Source organism: Meriones unguiculatus, chromosome 3 (genome assembly GCF_030254825.1).
Source record: "Meriones unguiculatus strain TT.TT164.6M chromosome 3, Bangor_MerUng_6.1, whole genome shotgun sequence".
In the NCBI taxonomy this organism is placed as follows: Eukaryota; Metazoa; Chordata; class Mammalia; order Rodentia; family Muridae; genus Meriones; species Meriones unguiculatus.
Window position 1 is genome coordinate 78260567 of NC_083351.1, and position 21969 is coordinate 78282535.

The following is a 21969-nucleotide window of genomic DNA, read 5'->3' on the forward strand; positions in this document are numbered from 1 at the left end:
ATATGGCTTCCACCTTTGACGCTTTGTTGGCAGACATAGCAGAAAGATCACTCATAGTGAGCTGGGACAAAATGAACATAAAATATTAATCTCAGCGTAATAAAAGCACTCAGATTTTATTGGATTGAATCATCTTAAATCACACTTGTGCATAGAATGATTTCAATTTTGCTTTATAATCCCCTGTGCTTATAATAAATGCTCTACTCAGATGAAATTATTAACAATTTTGTAATTTTATAATCTGTTATTTTCAGAAATCTATAATTATATATGTACATATATAAACCATTGTGGATTTTTAATTGAGTTGCATAATATTGACATCTAGTTTTCCTACTAAGAATTTATTTATAGAATGTTGTAGGATGTGCATGATGGAGCATCTCATGGGAGGTATGGGCACCAGGATTGTGAGTTCAGGATCACTCTGGAGAGTTCAAGGTCATCCTTGGCTACATGTGATGCCTGCTGCCTTGAAAAATCAAATGAATAGAGAAAGAATGAATTAGTAATGTGTTCATGGTTTTTTACTGGTTTTCGCTTTCTCGTGAAGATCTCTCTTCAGAACAGTTTTAAAAAAATCAACAACAAAAAAACTACACCAGCAAACAATAATTCCCTGGGCCCAATGGCACCAGCCTTTAATCCCAGCACTTGGGAAGCAGAGGCAGGAGAATCTTTGTGAGTTTGAGGACAACCTGGTCTCTCTACATAGGGAATTCTAGGATAGCGAGAGCAACATAGTGATACACTGTCTCAAAAAGAAAAAGAAAAAGAAAAAGAAAAAGAAAAAGAAAAAGAAAAGAAGAAGCAAGATTTCTAAAAGATCGATTGTTTTTCCAACATTTTCCTTTACCCATCTACTCATTCATTCATTCATTCATTCATTCATTCATTCATTCACTTATCCATCATATATTCATGCACACATGCATATATTCAGCAGGATTAGCTTATTCCCGGTCATGAGCATGGTGCTTGTTGCATTAGGTGCTGTAGGAGGATACAAAACAGTTGAGCGCATGATCCTCATCTTCAGAGAGCGCAGGACCTGGTGGGAATGTAATAGAGAAGAGAAGCCAAGTGGTGACTCAACAGTGCCTGAGATGTCACAATGCTCTGTGTGACTATGTGTCAAGGGAATGCCACTGATAGTAAACAAATGCTTTGCGTTCCTAAGGAGAAAAGCTGTGACAAAGAGAGGTTAGACAAGCCCTTGGGAGGTGGCCTGCTTCTGCATCCGGCCTTGAAGGTGGAAAGTCGTGGGGAGTTGGAAGGACACATTATGCATTCCAAGCATGGTCCCCAGAAGGCTTTCCCCAAAGCCCAGGGGTGGGAACTAGCTGCGTCCCACCTCTCAGAGGCAAAGGGTTTGAGCTTTGAATTTTTTTCACAACTCCTCATCACCTGCCACCACCATCTTAAAACAGGAAAATATCGACAGAGCAGTGCTGTGGCCTGGGGAAGCAGGTGTGGGCCAAGGGGTTCAAGCTTGCACTGGCTTCGCTGTGGGAAGCAAGGGTTCCCAGCACTGGTACTCATTCCTTCCCTGAACTTTCTCTCTGCTACCTTCCTTTATAAATAAAAAGGGGGTAAACCAGACAAACAAGAAACACAAAGATTCTGTAGTTTGACTCTCACATGTTTGTTCTAGTTTTCTGTCTGTACTGTGTCCCCAATCTGGATGTTATTGAAGGGCATCTGATTGCTTTCTATAGCTTTGTCTGCTGTGCAGCTACTCTGTGCCTTAAGACTCATTCCCTCCCACCAACCTTCCTTTGGCCAGACTTGCCCATGTTTAACTCCCTTCCTCAAGCAGTTCACAAACCAAATCACTTGGTGATTTTAGCTACTTCTCAAACATATAATCAATAAACAAATTGATTTTTTAAACTGCTCCCCACATTCTCAATTGTTCTATTTTAAAATGTGAGCTTAAAGATAGTATAGAGTTTTATTATAGTACAGACATAAGCTACACTGGGCACCCAGAAAAGACAACCTGCTTTTCTTCTATTGAATTGAACTTGCCTTTAAAGATAAAAACTGAACATTAGTAGCCTGTGCTGGCTATGACCTCCAGACCTTTTTCTTCATGACATCACAGAATGAATCCTGCAATTGTGTGGTTTGTTTTTCTTCCCATGTGAATTACACTGCAGAACCTTGGTCTGTTTATGTCCACCCACCTCTCTGACTTATCAAGATCATTTGCACTTCTATCCAGTTTTCCAAAGTGGGATGTACCACACCCAGTTTGATGTCATTACTGAACTTAATAACCATATTCTCTCCCATCGTCTAAGTCACTACTAAAAATAGCAACACGGGAAGATCAACCTCTTTGGAATCCAATGAGGTATGCATCTCTGGGTTCACACTAGACCATTAGTAATTACTACTGGGAAAGGACTTCTAATGGTTCATGAGTCCAGGAGATGAGGGTGATTTCAGGATGCAGTTCCTTAATTGGCTGACCACAAGGAAGACAAAGCCTGGACGTCACAATAGTCACAACCATTTACGATCTTTTTCTTCTGTTTGGTCTTTGTAAGTTTTATGCATCTGGGGGATAACATTTGACTAATTTGTATATGTAAGTTTTTTTTTTTTTGGAAATTGTTCTTTTTTTTTTACCATCTGTGATGTGGTGTGTGTCTTTATAAGATTATTTCTGAACTTTAGTGCTAAGATATTGACTTTTGATTTTTAGAATTTTCCTATTTTTCTTTCTTAAAACACAAGAGCAATTTTTTTTCTCACTTCACACACACCTCTCACCTTAAGTTTGCAAAGATAATTGCTAGTGATTCTGTGATGACTTCATTGAAATGCCATACCCTGTTGTTTGCCAGTAATTGTTTATTCATTCCACCATGGAGCTTCCAGGTCACAGATTAGCATATGCATTTGTGTATGATAATGATTTCCAATATGTTGAGTGGAGTCATCTGAAACACTGAAAACACAAGGCTAAAAGCAATTTCTACGTCATGTTTGTCACTTAACTGGGAGAGACATGACAATTCAGAAAGAAAAACACAGAGGAAGGAAAGGTCAGTCACAGAGACTTCCCTGGAAGCTAGCTGAATTGGGTTTTGGCACAGCCTTTGGACTGCAGCCATTTTGATTCAGAGGAGATCCCTTGTAGGAAAAGCCTTCCTGGGAACGTGGAATGTGGGAGTTTTGCGAAGTGGTCTGAGCAAGGAAATGGGACTTACTGGGATGGTTGGAGGGAGAGGGAGCATAGTTTTGTACAAAAACAGGTTGTTCTTGACTCTATTCTGTGAAAGGGATTTTCAGTGGCTTCAAAAGGAATTCTGTGTATGAAGGGTATGTAAGGGAAGGCTTGCTTAAAGGAGACTCCTGTTTTACCTGGCTGCTAAACAAAAGAATCTCCTAGCCACACAGGACTGGTTGCACAACTCCACTCCCCACGTCTTGGGATGAGAGTTCTTGCTAGAGACCAGTGTTTTCGGTGCTTAGATTCTAGAGGGCTGTTTTCTACAAGGCATCCATCCAATCCATACTTGTGTGCACTGTGAGATTGGCGAGTTTGTTTGTTTGTTTGTTTTTGTAAGGCCATCTCCACACTATTAAGGAACATGTATACTGAGGAGGCCCCACCTACTCTTGTGATCTCCCTTGGCCCATTACTCATCCAGCCATGTTCATCCAGTGGCTAAAGCTAAAACCTGCTTGACATGATGTTACCTTCTCTATAGACTGGACTGGAATCCTCAGTCTGGGAATGGCTGTTAGAGGAGTCCATGAAAGAATGGCCCATTGCCTCCAGAAAGCTCTGGTAGCAATCTGAGTGTACCTACAGGAGACAATGGAATGAGTTGTGTTCTGTTAACTTTCCCAACTAGCTCACAAGACTAGTTTATTGCATTTCCTAATAAGCATACCTGGCCCTGAGGACATAAGATTTCAGATGTCTAACATGTAATGAAGCATAAGGGATGTGGAGGCAGGGCACAGAATACCAGAATTCAATTAGAATGCCGTGATGCCTAGGAAGGCAGTGCTTGGTGTTAATGGATTGTCTGTAGTGGACAGATGAGGGTAGCAAGGATGTAGACTGTGGAAAGGGAATCTGAGGAATACCCAAATGTTTTCCATAACCATATTCTTGTCTCTTCCTTTCTTGTTTTTCTACATATCTGACACTAAGCCTATAATAACGATACTATTAAGTGTCAAAGCATTTTGCTTTGTACCAAAGATCTCTGAATGAGGCTACTGTTTATTGTATTCTTTGCTGGGTTAAAGGTTAAAAAAAAGTGCATGCTTTAAAAAGTAAATCTAGTTCATTCAGGTTTTAAAATTAGAGCAGAATAAAACACAATGAAGAGTATTGTACATTAATGGTCTTCATTTCTTGACCATATCACACTCTAGCTTAATGTTCTTGACATAAATTAAAAGTAGATCTTCTAAGCCTTGACCAGTATAAGCTTTGGTCTTTAAAATTATTATTATTATTTTAGTATTAAAAATTTCTGGACATTGGTATGTGGTGAAGTTTGAGCCTCGGCTGGTATAGAGCTAATTATCAGTGCATGGTTGCTGAATTATAAATCTTACTTACCTAACAAGCACACAAGAGCCGCTTCTCTAGTGCAGTAATAGATTCCATGGTGGGTGCCAGGGAGAGCGAGGGAAAAGTGTTTTCCCATTGCTGATCAACCCACCTCTTTGATACCAGCTGGAAACAGACGTTGAAACTTGCCACTGATTGCATAACTGATTCCTTCCATGCTATTTGTCCAATTACAAATTGTTCAGTGTACTGATCATTAACATCTGGGTGAAGAATTTGGGGTTTTATTTAAATAGATTCTTGTTAATGTTCAGTCCCAATAGTTCTACCATGAAATGTAGGATTAGGTGCTTATTTTTTCTCCAATCTATAGTAGGAAGGATACTGTCACATACTATTTGTTGAAATGAAATTTACTGCACTTTACCATGAGGCTATGTTAATGTATTGGTTTTTCATATACGAATGACCAGAGCAGGGGCTCTTAACTTGGTATGCTGGCAGGCCCACATGATGACTAGGACCAGTTTTGGAAAAAGTTACTGGTGACTATGAAGCTCCAAGTGACTGTCTCTAGGTTCCTTGGGGCTACTTTGTCTACTGCTTGGGGATGCTAGAGAGTTTGTTTGCAAATTACTGCCTGATTTGGGCCTTCTGATGATAGGTTCTTCCCAATTCCTCGGGCAAAACTGATTCTGATTATAATATTTCACATGGCATGGCCATCAAGACCTGGAGTGAGGTGCTGGGAAAAATGGTTTCCAATGAATAGAATTTCAGATTAATGCGTGACAGTCCTTTGGAAATACCTTCAACCCTCTTTAAGAATTTGGTGGACATTGGGATAGGAAGTGTTGGCTAGGGAGTGGTCCTCTTATAGAGGACTGGATGTGATTCTAGGCATCCACATGGCAGCTTACCACCTCACAACCACCTGTAACTCCAGTTTCAGGGGAGCTAACACCCTCTTATGGGCATCAGGCATATACATGGCAAACACACAAATATGCAGGCAAAATATGCTCATATACATTATGTAAAAATCAATTAATAGTTTAAAAGGTTGTGGGTTTTTTTAAATGCTTTTTAAATTGAGCAATCAATTTAGTGTACTAGGAAGAATGAACTCTTTGGAGAGACTGCCATGACACGTCCCAGCTCCGTGTCCCTGGATGCAGAACCTGCCTGAGCCTCGGGGCATTCTGTAGGAAAGAGGGAAGAATACATTCATCTTTTCCTTGAAGTCTATTTAACAGAAATTAACTTTCTTACCATTCTGGAGGATGGAAAGACTAAGATCAAGGTGCTGGCAAATTAAGTGAAGGCTGCTCTCTGTTTCTAAGATAGTGTCTTAAATAATGTTAAAAGAATAGAAGGGAGAAAAGGACATAGCTAGTATCATACAAATGCTTGTGTGTGCTGCATACATGTGTGTGCAGGTATACATGGAGGCAAAAGTCAATGTGTCTTCTCTAACTCCCCATCATATTTTTTGAGACAGAGTCTCTCATTTAACCCAGAACTTTCTGATTTGGTTAGACTGGTTGACCAGCAAGCCCCAGGGATCCTCTTATCTCTACCTCCTTAAATGCTGGGATTACAGGTGTATGGTATACCTGGCTTTTTACATGGGTCTTGGAGATCTGAACTCAGGTTCTTATGGCAAATATTTACCTGCTGAGCCATCTCTTCAGCTCTGCCCTCCAAATGTCTTTATAAGATCATTAATACATTCATGCAGGAGCTCCCTCATTTTCTAATCAAATCATGAAGGCCACACCTCTTTAGCAGTTGCATTGAGATTAAGTTCAGCATGAATTTTGGAAAGACATGAAAACTAAAATGACAGTTAGAGAGTAACACAGTGCTGTACCTATAATAGTCACACGTGGAATAGAGTGGTGCTGGGCTGGCTCATAACAAGCCTGGGAACTGAGTTCAACACTCAGAAAGCTCTTGTGTAGGTTGACATGACTTTGGTTCCTTAAATCAGTTATGGTGAAAGTACAAATCAGACTGCCCTCCTACCCTCCCACCCCCCTGCATAGAGTTGGTTGTTGAACATTTAAAAGCATAGTGAGGATAACAAGTAGTCTTTCTCCTTGCCAAGTCCCAAATTATATTAGGGCTCTCCTAGCCTTAAAAAACAAACAAACAAACAAACAAACTGAATAAACTCAAAAGTGATCCTATAAAAAGGATTAAAATAATCACAGTGAACTTCCATACTGACATCCAGAAAAGATGTCAGAGTGCAGGGAGACTGTTGTTGCCACCCTATATGATGTGAGTGCTCTGGGATTTGAGGGATTTTGTTGGCTCTTTATAGTGTTTTTTCTCTTTGTTGTCTTGCCTTAGTCAGTAATGCCTGGCTTCTACCACAGAGGGCCTCTGAAAGACTCTACCCAGCAGTGTATCAAAGCAGATGCTGAGACTCATAACCAAACTTTGGGCAGAGTGCAGGGAATCTTTTGAAAGAAGGGGGAGATAGTAAGACCTGGAACACACAGGAGCTCCACAAGGAGAGCAAAAGAACCAAAAAATCCAGGCCCAGGCGTCTTTTCTGAGACTGATATTCCAACCAAGGACCATGCATGAAGATAACCTAGAACCCCTGCTCAGATGTAGCTCATGGCAACCCAGTATCCAAGTGGGTTTCTTAGTAAGGGGAACATGGGCTGTTTTTGACATGAACTCAATGGCCTGCTCTTTGACCACCTCCCCCTAAGGGGGGGAACAGCCTTGCCAGGCCACAGAGGAAGACAACGCAGCCAGTCCTGATGAGACCTGATAAGCTAGGGTCAGATAGAAGGGGAGGAGGGCCTCCCCTATCAGTGGACTTGGAGAGGGGCATGGGAGGAGATGAAGGAGGGAGGGTGGGATTGAGAGGGAATGAGAGAGGGGGCTACAGCTGGGATACAAAATGATTAAACTGTAATTAATATAAAAATGAATTAAAAAGAAAAATTAATGACTGGCTTCAATAATCCATGTATCACTTATAAGTTATTTTTTTCATCATTTATTAGTTGGAAAAAATCAGCTGTGAAAATTATGTAGAGTGTTAAAATAACTGGCTCCCAATTAAAGAAATACTGTCATAGGATATGAAGATATTTCTCAGCTGAAATTCAAGTAGCCATTAGAGACAGAAAAAGACACAGGGTTACTCATGAGGGAAATGAAACGCAGGACCTCTGTGAGCCACAGCCACGGCTATTAGGATGGGCTCAATCAAAAAGTTCAGTGATGACAAACAGTAACAGAAGTATGGGAAACTTGGAACCTTGTATGTCTATAGAAGTAAAAACAGGACAGACATTTGTTGATCAACTAATACAATGTTACTGTATGACTAGCAATTGTATGTCACACATAAAGGTCACAGAGCCCTTTACGTATGACAGCATTATTTGTAATAATCCAAAGGCAGAAGCAATCTGAATGCTCATCCCCCGAAGTGGATAGCCAACATGGAGCCCATGTCACCACACATAGCGGAATGCCATTCAGTTAATAGGAAGGAGTGGGCAACTGACGTATGCTGCAACACGAAACCAGACACACACCGTGGGAAGGAAAAACCAATTCCAAGACTTCAGTCACATCAAAGTCCAGAACAAGGGAATCTGATATTTTTGAGACAGGGTATCATTATGTAGCCCAAGTTAACCTTGGACCTGAGGTCTAGGTCTTCTTATCCTACCCTCTTCAGTGGTCAGCTTACACGTGGGCATTACCATGTCCCACTGAGACCATGGAACTCTTCCATGTAGAAAGTAGACTGGAGATTGCTTAGGGCAAGGATGAGATAGGGAAGGGCGGCAGGGCACACTGGGGCTTCATTCTGAAGTAATAAAAATGTTCGAACATTGGCTGTGACGTTGGTTGTACATATCTGCGAATGGATAAAGGCATTGAATTGTACACTTTAATGGCTGAATTATATGCTAACTGAGTTAGGGCTTAAAGCTGTCAGAATTCTTTTTGTTGAATTCTACATTCTAGTGAGTTTAGAATTAATTTTCAGACTGCATGTATGATCTCGACCTAAGAACATATTCTGAAGCAGTGAATACATTAGTAAACTTAAAACAAGTAAATTGATTTTGAGAGACAAGCTGAAGGACTCATCTCAAACAGAAGTGCATGGATATTTGGTCTAGCTTTCTTTTTGTCTGTATTCAAGAGAGAGGCTATCTTAGATTAAAAAGGCTCATCAGTGGTCCGGAAGATGGCTCAGTTGGCAAAGTGCCTGTGTGTCAGTACAAGGATCTGAGCTCAGACAGCCAGGACCCAGCACCCATGATAAAAGTGGAGACGGTGGCTGCACTCACAGTGCTGGGAAGGCAGACAGGCAGATGTTGGAGTTCAATGGCCAACTACTCTTGCTGAATTGGTGAGCTTTGGGTTCAATAGAGACAACTCTATCTAAAACCAAACCAAAATAAGACAGAACAAAAAGGTAGTGAATGAAGAAGACAGCCAACACTGAAGACCTCTGGTCTCCATATGCATACCAAATCCACATCTGAACATACATGTGCACATACACAGACATACAGTGATGACATCCATTCAATTGAATTCTTTATAAAAGCTTTAATCATCCTTTTGGGTAATGATGGGGATGATGACCCCACCCCCTGCAGGTTTAATGGTCTTCCTGGTATCCAGGGATAGATTGTCTCTTGGAAAGAGAAAGAAAGGAGCATGTGGAATCATTTGGAAGCAGAGAACCTGCAGGGTCAGGTGGCTGCGATGACTTTGCCCTGGGAGACTCCTTGGCTCAAGCCTTTGTTTCTCTGGCAATGTCATTCATCGTCAGTGTGAAATCTTGGTGAATCTTGCTGTGCTGGAAAGAAGAGAAAAAAAATATTGAAAGAGATTATAAAAAAAGTATTTATTAGACTCTGTCTATTCTTTTATTTCTTTTCTTTGGGTGGGGATTTATATATAGCCTAGGCTCAAAACCTGATCCTCCTGTGTCCACCTCCTAAGTGCTGGGATTGCAGGCACATACCACCGAGTTCAGCTTTATAATATGTAGATTATTATTGCCCAGTTAATGCCAATCAAAACTGGCTACCATACATAGGAAGTGAGGCTGGATTTCACAGCATCCAATAGAGGAAGGAAATTCAATTTATCTTTGACTTTACTTATAATTTCTGGTAAAATAGCTTCTTACCTTCACCAGAAACATCTAACTTCATATGTTATTCTTCTTTCCTTCAAATTATTTTGAACTTTAGAATTTCTCACATAAAATTTTGTTTCTCTCTTTCCACTATTTAGAAATATTTTTATTCATGTTATCAGTTTTTACCATCTTCCATAGAAATCAAGTGACCTGGAAGTGGGAGAGATGTCTCAGAGTTTAAGAACACCTCCCGTTCTTCTATAGCGGTGGCTCTCAACCTGTGAGTCGACTCCTCTTGGAGTCGAATGACCCTTTCACAGGGCTCACATATCAGTTATTTACATTACAGTTTATAACAGTAGCAAAGTTGCAATTATGAAGTAGCAATACAAATAATTTTAAGGTTGAGGGTCACCACAACATGAGGACTGTATTAAAGGGTTGCAGCATTAGAAAGGAGGAGACCCTACTATTCTAGGGGTCAAGATTGTTTCCCATAAACCATGTCAGGTAGTCAGGTTATAACTGCCTGGAACTCTGTCTTCTACACATGTGAGATATTCATTCTCTCTCCCTCTCTTCTTCTCTTCCTCCCTCATTTCCCCTCACATAAATAAAAATTTCAAAAAGAAAAGAAGGTGATTTTAGCTGAATGTTAAACATTGATATCTACAAGCAACAGCATTGCTTCCTTCCTGACTAGGGATCCATATTAGGAGCCATATTTGCTTATATCAGTCATACGTTTAATTACTATATATTCCCTATAGCAAAGAATGAGTTTCATTGTCACATTGTTTTTAAAATTGCATTATTTCTTTATTGTGTATGCATTTGCACATGTGTTATGCCATACATGTTGAAGTCAGAGAACAGCGTTTAGGATTTGATTCTCTCCTATTACCACCTGGGTCTTTGGGACCAAATTTGGGTCTTTAGGTTTATCACCAAGCATTTTACCCACTGAGCCACCCCACCAACCTTATCATAATATTTTTATACAAATGTATTTTGTGCTTGGATGATATTCCTGTGCCATTGACTCTATAGTGGCATCAGAGTATATTTTATTTTGAAATTTAAGAATATTCGTTTGGTTTCCTTTTTGAAAACAAAACAAAACAAAACTTAACCAAGCATGATGCACAGATATTGATTAAGTCTTCTTCTGAGAGCCCGACTCTGCCCCACTTAAGGAAAGCATGGAATCAGAACTCATCCGCATGCTTGAGACACTGCAGTTGCTATTTTCAATGAGCATTGTTTCACGCTTGTCTGCTCAGAGCTTCATCTGCCACTATTTTGCTCAATTACTAAGTTTGGATCCTGTATCTCTCACATGTGTCTGTGTAGACTTTGTGAACCAAAATAGTTTTGTGTAGTCAGCAAATTCCAACACTTTGTTATTTAGTCCATTTTCAAGGGTGTTAATAAAATCCTGGAGAACACTGCTTTTATATTGATTGCTGACACCCCAGTATTAACTCCCCTCCGTGTTGAGAGCTGGTCATTTATTCTTTCATCCCCCTCTATCTCTTAACCCACAGTTAACTCATGATTGACAGCCCTTTACCTCTTACCCAGTGTTTGTCAAGTTTCCTTAACAGCCTCTCGTGTGAGATTTTATCAAAAGCTCTTTGAGAGTCTAAATAAATTACAACCACTACTTTCTCTTTATCCACCATTTTGTTCTCTCCATAAAATCATGCATGAAACAAACTGAAAGCACATAAAGAAATAACAAATTCCAAATGTTCTCTTGGTTTTGTATTTACTAGTATACTATCTATAACTACTTTTTCTTTCCTTAAAATTTTTTGTTTGTTTGTATCAATTCTGCCCTACCATTGAGCTTTGACAAGCTATCTTCTTCTATACACATCAATGATGTAATGCAGGATTTTTGAGATACTTTTCAAAGTATATAAATTCCAGCAGTTGGTTACTTCTGCATGCAACCCTTTCTTGTTAACTTATATTTCTTTACCAGCTTGTCAAAAATTGAGTTTCTTCCAATATTTCTCTAATATTTTGGTTTAATAGAAAAATGTGTTGTCATGGCTACTTTCTGAGAAAATATTTGAGTTGTATTCATTCTTCTCCAAAAATTCCTCACCTTAAGCAGAAAAAAAGAAGCGGAATTAAAAACAATGTATATGATAAGCAATGGACTGGAAGTGTTCCTTTGGTGTAACTGTGTGTTTGATCTTGATGGTGTTGTCAACAGTGGATGCTCCTCACTGTGGTGAGACCATTGACCATGGTGGAAACATGGAGCCCAATGAGGAGTGCTGTGGTTTGGATGCCGTCTATGTCCCAAGGGCTCCAGGCTTAGTGGCTTGGTCCTCAGGCATGGTTGCATAGATGTAGTTTTTGTAATGCTAGAAGGTGCTATGCAAAACAAAGGGGAAGAAAAGCCATTAATTGTCTTACCCAGGGGCAAACCCTACAAACTAAATGCCAACATGCCAGGCAAGACTTGCTCATTGGTGCAGTAGAGGGGTATGAGTAGGAGTGACATATGCTTGTGACTGGACTTCAGTCTTGCTTCACAAGAGGGGCTTCCCAGCAGATACTCTAAACTTAATCAAAAGCCTGTGCCTGGGAAAGTTCTGGGTTCAAGTAAAGAAATGAGTGCTGTTGATGTGTAAATGGGCTTCCTATGCCTGCTGAATTGCTTTCTAATCATCTGTGACTATGCCCACACATCAGTGCTACTATCAGCTTTAGGCACACAAGCTTTGTTTTGCATTTGGTGGTCGTTACACCAAGGCTTCAGTAACACGGTAAAAGAGGGATCAGAAAGACAAAGTGCAAGAGCCAGAGGAAGTGCTACGAAATGCCAACTCCTGAGTGTGATGACAGGTATCTCACTACTGAACCCTCTGCCGATGTGATTACCTGTACAAGACCTACACAAGATTGGGCTGTCAGTTGTCTATCATGAAGAGGGGTGGGGCATCATGAGGTCTTGCTGGTAAGTTGCCCTGTGCTTTTGTAAACAACTCTAAATTAAACTCAGTGAGTCACACAGACAAAAGCAAAACAAAAACCCACATGAAAGTGGAAGAAGAACTAGTTGGGAAAAGAAAGAGGATCAGTGTGGGGGAGGGGATAAGAATGAGTAATAAGGGGTGCATATTATCAAAATGTGTTATGTCCATGTATGATAATGTCATACTGAAACATTATTATGTATAATATATGCTAAGTAAAAACAAGCAAACAGAAAAAAGAGGTATCTCTTAGTGGGAAGTGGTTAGGCCATTGGTGGCATATGACAGAAAGGGTCTCAGTACCTATGAGAGTGAGTTGTTATAAAAGAAACAACTGGACCCTGGACTTTGTTTCTGGCTTTCCATTTTGACATATAATCTCTCTTTTGCACATGTCTGCCATGATGACATTCACCATGAGGTGATATAGTTAGAGAAGCCTTGCCAGAGCTGATATGTTGATGCTCAGTTTCTATAAATAGCAAGTAATAGAAATGCCTTTCTTTATGAAGTATGGTGCCGCTGGTACTTTTTAAAAGTGTAACGGAAACAACTAATACAGGAAATTACATATTGATATTTACATTTACATAACATTTGAGCCTCACAACAACACTGTTAGTATTTGATGGTAACTGAAACTTCGTTTGCCAGCGGCCATGGACATAGCACCCACCCTGGGTTACAATCTGAGCTCTTCAGGTCAGGTTTGCCTTCACAGCCCCATCTGCTCTCTCATACTGCCATTGTGTACCTCTCTGCTTTGAGCTGTATGTGCTAAAGATTTAAGCAATTTAAAAAAATTATTTGTTACATCTTATATATATTGATTTCAAAGTCTCTTCAGAAGACATGCAGATCTAAATGTGGAGGGACATATCCTTGTCCTCTTCCATCTTACACCTGCCAAATCTTCCCCTTTTGAAGTGAAGGGCATTTTCATTTTGGATTAATATTAAGACTACATAAAAAAGAATTTTGCTCTCTGAGGCGAGCTTTTCTTCAGTGTTCCAACAAGCCATTTATACTTTTATCATTTTTTTCCTACAAAAAAAGTCTCCCTCATTTAAATAGTCACAGCTTGGGAGCCCTGCCTGGAATACATAATAACTGCTTGTAACACTTAAAATGAAAACAAATTTACCAAGAATGGTGGAATGACAACAAAGAACAAGGAAAAATATAAGTACATGAAAAATAGTTTCTCCTACGCATATATTTTCAGCACTGGGAATTTTTACTGAAATTGCTGCTTTCTGTACTGCTCACCTCCTCAGAATCTGGATTTTTTTTTTTTTTAATTGGTTGGGGGAAGTCAGGGTTGTAAACTCTATAGACTTAGAGAGAGTGATGAATCTTTCAAGAGTTGTTATTTGGTTTTCATTTAGAAGGGAACATTTGGGGAAGTACTTCAGAACCTGAGCAAAGCCGGGCTGAAAAGGTAGGTCTCTCTCCTAACCTTGGCCAGGACACAGTGTTGGGGTACCACCTCTGGGTAGAACAGAAGGCTGTGTTTTTCATCTCTGGTTTCTTTGCCGGAGATGCAAATGGCTCCCTTCTCAGTGTGACAACCACAAACATCCTTCGTCAGACATTGTCTTGAAATTTCCAGGTTGGCAACCACCAATATAGAGTCTAGCTTCTTAGGAATATAATTCTAGATTCCAGTAGGGGCTTTGGCAAACCTGCCTCTTTCTCTCATGCACAGTCTTTTCTCATTTAGGACCACAATGGTCTTGGAAATACCTGAAACTAAGAGGGCTGCCTGGCCAGGCGGTAGTGACACAAGCCTTTAATCCCAGCAGTTGGGAGGCAGAGGCACGTGAATCTCTGTGAGTTCAAGGTCAGCCTGTTTTAGAGGTCCGGGACAGCCAAAGCTACGCAGAAAAACCGTATCACGAGAGAAAAAACAAAACAAAACAAAAAACCAAAACCAAAACAAAAAAAGGCCTTTCTGTCTACAGTGATTCTGTGCTTTGTTTCCTTTGACCACTTGGGGAGCTTCTTTCTTGATAGGAAGAGCTGGGGATGTTTCCTAAGAATTCCACAATCTTCTCCAGTCCTCCGATCTAGTTCAAAAGCTACTATAGAAAGAGAACCCTTTGACAGGTGCAGACCTCATCAACCTTAGAGGAGACAGTCCCTGTTCTGGGTGGGCTTTTGTTTACTTATCTACATTGTGAAAATAGTTGACCTAAATAATGCCTCTCATGGCTTCTTCAGCTCTAGAATATTATTGTCCACATATTTTCCTTTTTCATGGCCTCTTGAAAATGTCAATCCAGACTGCAAAAGCGTCTTCCATTTCCTCCCATGGCACCAGGCTATTTGCCTGTTTTTGCAAAATATTGTTTGGGACTTGTCTGTTTGCTTTATTTCATCTATACTCCCCTTCCTCAAGATGAACTTGTATTAGTCAATAAAGGAGAATTTGGAAAGGTTAATCACATTTCCTCAAACAGATCATTTATCTGTTAAGTCCAATTATAATAGGGTGCTATTGCATTGAGAGTAAGCAGTAAAATTCATAAATGCAATTACAGTTTAAAGATGATGATGTAGGAAAAACTTCAGAAAAAACAAAACCTGGATTTTCTTTGTTAGTTTTAGGTAAATCAAGCAATTCTTACTGAATTTATCTGTGTAGAAGAGCCTTGCACATATACACACAATTCTCCTGGCATGATGGCTCATTTTTAATTCCAGCACTGGGAGGCAGATACAGGTAGAACTCAGAGTTCAAGAGAGATCAACCTGGCCAGCAAATGGGGCTCCAGAGCAGCCAGGGCTACATAGAGAGACCCTGTCTCAAAAACTAAAAGTTTACATGCAACCTTCTGCTGATAGTTCAAGGCATACTTACTCTTAGGAAGTCAGAAGAAGCCACAGCCAAGGCCACTTCCTGGTTGTGGGACCTTAGGCCAGATAATCTTCCATCTCTGAACTTCACTTCCCTTATTTTTAAAACGAGTTGAGTTTGGTTTCTAAATTCTCTGAGAGCTCTAAAATTAAATGATCTATATCATAAACCTTGATAGAAACAAGGTTTTCACAACAAGCTTCTTAAGCAGGACCGGAAGCTGGATCCTAGCAGTGATCCTTTCCCATCTCCATGGGCAAACAGTGAGCTGTTTGGTCCAGTCAGCAAAGGAGAGAGACAGAGGGCTAAAGATCTACTCTCTTCTGTCAAGTACTCCACTCCTTGTCCTGTGTTTCAGGGCCTGTGGATGGGTGGGGGAATGATAAGAGAACTGAGACAACAGGGGCCCAGGAAAGAAGCGACCCTGTAGAAAAGCAGTCTCTTCATTGGTTAAAGAATCTCAGAGGTATGTTATCAGTGTTCGCATGTTATACACACAGGTGCAAATTATTAGGAAATGCTCCTTCAGGAGAGTGGGGAGAGTGGCAGATGAGGTAGCCGAAGGGGTTACTGTCACTTCTCACGTCAAACATGGTGTGGCACTCATTCAGAAAACCAAACCCCAGCACTTTTCCTATCTTTGTCTCAAAAGTAATTTCTGATTTCTACATGGGTCAGAAAATGACCCAAGGGTTCATTCCAGTGATCTTTCTTGAAAGTACACTGAGTGCCTTGTATCATCAATGTGTTTGTTGCTAAAATTCCTTCCTAGGGGAAGCACTTAACCCTCCCTCTAAGGACCATAAATTAAGGCATGATTCTACCAAAGCTCACTCCTGGTGAGTGTATTGGGTTTACTTACAGAACATAGATAAGAGGTTACTAACTGAAGTTTATGTGTGTTCTTCTCACCCCCCTCCAACCCCTTACTGCACAATGTCCTACCAGAAAGTCTTTTCCAAGCAGGGATGAGCGCTTTCTCACAGGCACGCAGATGGAGCCGCTCCCCTAGCCAGCCCAGGCCTGTATGTTGCAGCTCCTCCCTGAGAGCTGAAGTTAGGCAGCTTGGATTCCCCAGGAGTGTGGGGGTCTCAATACCCTCTCCATCCCTCTTTGAGGGAATGTAAACAGTTGCCAAAAACAGATGGGGTGATTTTTTACAAGTAGGCACAGCTGAACTCCCCAAGATGGTAGATGTTTGTTTGGATCAAAGGTCAGGCTTGTACAAGAGTGTTATAGATTTACTTGTTAAAAGGTTTTGTGACCATTGCTATATGCTGGGCACTGCTTCAGATGCTTAAAAAAGTGATTCAGGATCCCAGCATTCATGTGTGCAGTAAAGATGGGTTGTACATTAAATAACATGGAACTTACAAAAGGCAGGAAACTCGCTTATCTTCCTCTTTTACTTTTTTCTGGATCCAGCATTAATGATACCCAAAATATTTCTCTTTATTAAGAGTTCTTTCCCCAGGTGGTGGCAATGCCTTTAGTCTCAGCACTCCAGACAGAGAGGCAGAAGCAGAGACAGGCAGATCTCTGTGAGTACAAAGAGGGCCTGGTCTATAGAGAGAGTCTAGGACAGCCAATGCTATATTGAGAGATTCTGTCTCAAAAAAAAAAAAAAAAACAAAACCAACAAAACAAAACAAAAAACATTCTTTAGTTTTTGTTTTTGATAGAGCAATGTGCTTCTTGAGACTAATGTGTATGATATAGTAGTAGTTTTCTGATTTGCATAGTGTTTCTGTGCCCAGTATCTGTTCAGTAATCCATCTTCCACTTTTTTTTTTTTTGCTGTGCTTCTGTGGAGAACTTGAGGTTTAAAGTGGCTCTGAAGAACTGGCCATCTCGACTTCCTCACATTATTCTGTAGAATTGTACCAGAATAATTTTTTGCCATTTTACTGGCAAGGGGAAGAATTTTAGTTTAGAAATGTTTAACAGTTGTCTTTAAGTATTTGGAACAAGTTTGGGCTTGCATGGACTTGCATGGGATTGTAGGTCCGTCCTGATAAGCTGTTTCCTTCCTGTCCAAGGGAAATGATAAGAGCTTACACATGCATTTGATTGTCAACTCTGTGGTTCTTGATCCAGATCATCCTCACAGGATTTCCTTATAGAACTGGCAAGTTGCACCTCTCATAATAGGGATCCCTCTCACAACATGAAACTGGTTAAGTGTGAAATCTGTTCCTCCTCAGTGTCCGAGAGTAAGGAGGAATATTGCCATACTCTGCTCCATTGCTGTTGCTTAATTTATTGGATTTAACATCAACAGCAACTTCTGGAAATGGGTCTCAAATTTGGATGTCATCTAGGGCTATCATTTTTAAAGGTCAGGCAGGCAGACAGACGCACACACACACTCACACACAGAATTCCTAAAGTCATTTTCCTTATCCTTGAGTTCACATTCCAAGGTTTCAGTCAACCAAGGTCTAAAAAAAAAAAAAATTCAGTATAGTACAATTAGGTGTAAGAGAGCAGGGGAGAGGGAGTAAGTGCTCATCTACTTTTAAAGCAAATATATATAGATATAAATTTTTTTAAATATGTTTTAATTGAGATAGAATTACACCATTTGTCTCCCTTTCCCTCCCTCCAGCTCCTCCTAGCCACCCTCTCTCAAACCCCTCCCATGGACACCCTATTTTTTCAAGTTGATGGCCATTTTTTGATTGTTACTGTTACATACCTATGTGGGTATGCACAAATATTTATAGGTAAAACCTGCTGAGTCCATTTTTGTTTTCAAGGCTGACCACTGCTCATTGGACAACCCGTAGACACTTGCCAAGGGAAGGGACTTCATGAAATTTCTGCCTTACACAGTACGATGTCCTTCAATGCTGCCATGGTTCTAGTCTTCTTTATGCTGCCACTCTAGGATACTGTTTCACGGAAGACTTTGTGGTTCTTTTGACTCTTCTGATCTTTTAGACCTCTCTTTTGTGATGTGCCCTGAGCCATAGATGCAGGAGCTATATGTGGATGTGTCTGTTGCGGCTGGGCTCTTCACTGTTATCTCTGCATTGTGTCCAGTTGTGGTTCTCTCCGATGGTCTCCATTTGCTATAATGAGAGGCTTCTTTGAAGAGGGGTGGTAACTACACTTCTATGTAAATTTCATTTCTCTTGAATATAAAACTGTTATACCTTATTATCAGCATTGTTAACCTATCACTGTGCCTGATTTATAAAATACATATGTTTATAGGAAACCACACAGTATATGAAAGGGTAGTCACTATCTTCAGTTGTAGGCACCCACTGGGCATCTTAAGAATAACCCTGTGGATAAGGAGAGGGAGTCTATATGTAAGTGACACGCTGCAGAATAGATTTAGAAGTCTTTTTCTTCTCCATTCCTTACCTCTAACCCACCAGGCACTTTCCTTCTGCTATAAGTGTCTGGCAGAGTTCCCCATCCACCACCCGGCCCAGGCTGGTGTATTGTTCTCAGTTGCTTCAGGCTCTGCACAGACTAGATGCACTATTCCTACCACCAGAGCATAGTCAGAGATGTATTTGCTGCTGCTGCTTACTACATGGTGTATTGCAACACCACATATTTTGTTTAATGTTTTTCCCAAAATAATCTATAAGGCTGCTTGTGCCATGAATACAACAGTGGGAAGCTGGTGTATTTCTGCCTCACTGTAAATTTATGACTCTCTTCTATTTTTTTTTTTTTTTTTACAATGTACAGGTAATAATGAGTTAATGAGATTAGAACTGGCCTGCATGCAGAATGGACTTTCAAATACGGAGCTTTCTCTTTGGGACTTGACATTTTATTAATTATGTCCATTTTACTTATGAGTTGTAAAGCTTAGTTTTTCCATAACTTAGGTTTCTTTTTCTGTAAAATGGAAGAGAAAGTGCCCATTACAAGTTAGAAAAAGGGGTAATGAGACTAGCAAGTGAGTTAGAACTAGAAATACCTACTGAAAAAAGTATTGGTTTCTGTCCTCCTGTCCTACTCTCTTCCTTTGGCCATAAAGTTGAAGTAAATCCCTGAGCTGTTGGCCCTCACTGTGTGCTGAGATGGAAGCGCATCCCCTTTCCCACGATGCCGTTCTCAATGCACTTCTTGAAAGCTGAGTGCCAAATGACAGCACCTGCCGGGGGAACTGCGGTCTTGACCAGGCTTGTAGTCTGATTGCTTGCCCTTTAAAATTCGCTGGTCTGGCCCTCAGGTGTGTTTGCAGGTCAGGTCAGGAATGCTCAGCTGCTTTGAAAATGTGCAGGAGAAACAATAGTTTTCTACTTAGTCTTGAAAATCCCTCTTGCAGCCTGCAATGGTGGTTTCCAGAACTTTCTTTGCTATTGTCACCATAGGCACAAGATTCCAACAAATGCCCCAACCAATAGTCAACAGATTCTCTCTTAATTTGACATTTGGGAAAGGCACGTGACTTGGTACTGAGGAGGCCAGGCTACAGGGTAGAGGACCAGGGCCCACCCTGAGGAGTGATCTTACCAAGATTTTGGCTGCTTGCTCTAAATTAAATAAAGAAGATGGCACTGATAGAGTTAGAGAAGAGTGTTGCTAGGCAACCAGCACACATCATTTTTCTTGCTCTTACCTTCTGAATAGTTAGTGTTTGGTCCAGAACAGGGCTCCAGCATCACAGGACATTACAGCACCTGCTCTAACGCTCCACATATCGCCTCTCATTCTTCATGTCAGCAAAGAATAGGAAACAAAAATGAAGAAAACCTGCAAATGAAGGCAAAAAGAAGAGATCAAAAATATTAACGTTGACCTGGGTATGGTGGAGCATGCCTTCAATTCCAGCATTCAGGGAGGCAGAGGCAGGGGGATCACTGTAAGTTCAAGGCCAGCCTATTCTACAAAGCGAGTCCATGACAGCCAAGGCTACACAGAGAAATTCTTTCTCGAAAAATCAAACCAAACCAAACGAAAAAAACAACAACAACAAAAAAAACCAAAAACAAAAACAAAAAAACCCAAAACAAAACAAAGAACAACAACAAAAACAAAGCAAAAACCCCATTAATTTTGTATGGGATAAATTACACTTAAATCACAACAAGGTGCAAATTACTCAAAGAAGCAAGCCCATGTCTTTGACAGTAGCTCTCAAAAACAATCTTGCTTGGTCTCTGCTGGTTGTTTTTCTGTCTATGTCGTCTTCAACATAGTTTTGATAGCAGTAAGACATGTGATCGTGTTTTTAGGAAAAACTCAGCGCTTAATACCGCCTATTAATTTTTGTTTACAGCCAGAATGTGTCAAGGAAATTCGTTAAGCCAAACAAAAGAAAAAATCATGTTCAGTTTGAAGGATGTGCGCACCTGCGATAGGCGACCCCTCTGCATTGAAGGTGAGCTTTTAATACGCTAGAAACACTATGCAATAACATTGTAAAACGCGGCTGACTTAGTACGGTCCTACACAGAGCGGCGGCGGCACACAACCCCAGAGGAGGAGAAATGTGTGCTCAGGGTTCAGCACTTCCTCGCTAGAGTGACGATCAGCTGCTGGTTTGCACGTGGGATCACTGTTTCAAACAACAACAACAAAATGTTTGTGTAGGGAGCAGCAGAATGCATGTGCAAAGGTAGAAATTTCAGCTTCCTCCCTAATTCAGTTCACTGGTTCACTGAATACCCGTCGCCTTTTTGTTGCAAAAGCCGTCATAAAATTCTCAGAAGGCTCAGGGAGCCAAGGCTCACCTTCCTGCATGTTCAAGGTCCTCTAAGCCCCACTGCCCACAGGCTCAGGGGCCCCCAGCTTGCGGAGCAAACCATAGCCTGGTCTTGCCTCTGAGTTGCTTTTGTTTATGTTACTCCCTCAGCCTGAGATTCTCTTCTCAAAGGACGCAGGTAGGATGACCTGTCTCTAGGGATTCTCAGCTACTCCAAAGAGAGTTCTGCTGCCTTTGCTGTGAGTTGGCTTTTGGCCCTTTCTACACTCAGGCTCCCATCTTAGTTGCTTACCTGCACAGACATTCCTCAGGGCCAGGACTTACTCATCTTTGTAGAGAGCTTTGCAGGCATTAGGAAAGTAAAAATGCTGGCTGATAACGCCCTTTTCTGCTCTCTTTAGATTCCAGTGATTCACAGTTTGCAAACAGGTCTCCTTTAATGTTTAACCCCCTTTGCTGCTCCTGTGCTGTTATATCAGTTTGTATGCTGGTCTTACATTTCATAAAAGCATATGTCTCTGCCTAGCAGGAGTTTACCTCTGGAAGCTTGGGCCATATATCTTTTGCTTCATATCCTAGCCACCAGACTATGTTTTCCTCACTGGCTTTTCCCTTGCAGCCAACATTAATTCTCCATGTGTTCAGATTCAGTGCTGAGTCTGTAAGAAGGGCTTCCTTTGTGCAGTATGCTCTGAGCTGGCATCTGCCAGAGGATTCCAGATTTGTCACCGTTCAAACCCAAGA

At 40.8% G+C, this 21969-nt stretch overlaps 1 long non-coding RNA gene across 2 annotated transcripts; it reads right to left on the reverse strand.

Annotated features, from left to right (window-relative positions):
- Positions 1–9263: 9263 nt before the first annotated feature.
- LOC132652773 (uncharacterized) lies at positions 9264–21609 on the reverse strand. 2 transcript variants are annotated; one of them, XR_009590339.1, is made up of 3 exons: positions 21518–21609; positions 20140–20273; positions 9264–9404 (listed from the first exon to the last, which is right to left on the reverse strand). It is a non-coding gene; the product is annotated as an uncharacterized LOC132652773 (long non-coding RNA). The 2 variants fall into 2 exon arrangements; XR_009590338.1 differs by lacking the exon at positions 9264–9404 and adding an exon at positions 18412–18622.
- Between the last annotated feature and the right edge of the window lie 360 nt (positions 21610–21969).